This window comes from Penaeus monodon, chromosome 27 (assembly GCF_015228065.2).
Source record: "Penaeus monodon isolate SGIC_2016 chromosome 27, NSTDA_Pmon_1, whole genome shotgun sequence".
Taxonomy (NCBI): Eukaryota; Metazoa; Arthropoda; class Malacostraca; order Decapoda; family Penaeidae; genus Penaeus; species Penaeus monodon.
In genome coordinates this window covers 37,228,570-37,228,807 of record NC_051412.1, presented here as the reverse complement: position 1 = coordinate 37,228,807, position 238 = coordinate 37,228,570, and the positions used below count along the sequence as shown (strand labels likewise).

At 36.1% G+C, this 238-nt stretch overlaps 1 protein-coding gene across 1 annotated transcript in view; it reads left to right on the top strand.

Annotated features, from left to right (window-relative positions):
* The window catches only part of LOC119590831 (xanthine dehydrogenase/oxidase-like), a 26,787-nt gene that overhangs the window by 4,810 nt on the left and 21,739 nt on the right, over positions 1 to 238 (top strand).

Sequence of the window (238 nt, the reverse complement as noted above, 5' to 3'; positions counted from 1 at the left end):
CCATGTCTAGGTGAAAATATGAATTAATTTACAGAGGATCAAACTGGAAAAGTTACAGAAAATTTTTCAGCTGTTAACCTGAGCATAGTCCTAATTATGCACTTGAAAAATTAGGATCCTCGCTGGAACTATGACTCAAGAAAAAAAAAATGTGTCTTTAGCTGGTCTCATTGATTCTAACTTCTGCTCTGGTTCCTTAATTGCAGCAATGGGCCTCACAAAAACCATAGAGATGGAA